Source organism: Penaeus monodon, chromosome 25, assembly GCF_015228065.2.
Source record: "Penaeus monodon isolate SGIC_2016 chromosome 25, NSTDA_Pmon_1, whole genome shotgun sequence".
Taxonomy (NCBI): Eukaryota; Metazoa; Arthropoda; class Malacostraca; order Decapoda; family Penaeidae; genus Penaeus; species Penaeus monodon.
In genome coordinates, this window is record NC_051410.1 from 13,414,931 (window position 1) to 13,415,186 (window position 256).

Genomic DNA, 256 nt, shown 5'->3' on the forward strand with positions numbered 1-256 from the left:
AGCTGAAAACTATCCACCAGCCTCATCAGCTGATCAGCGAGCGAGTGACAGACAAACAACAAACAACTCGCGGAGGCCAAACCATCCTTCACGCCCTTGAAAAAAATACACACGGCTCCGACTCGATTACAATGCGTGGCAACATCATTAAATCCGTCATAAAAGATTCATTAAACAAGTTCTCGGCGCGCGTCCATCCCCGGGCGATTTACGAGCGGCGTAACGGCCTGCACAACACAAGGTCGAACAAAGGGCG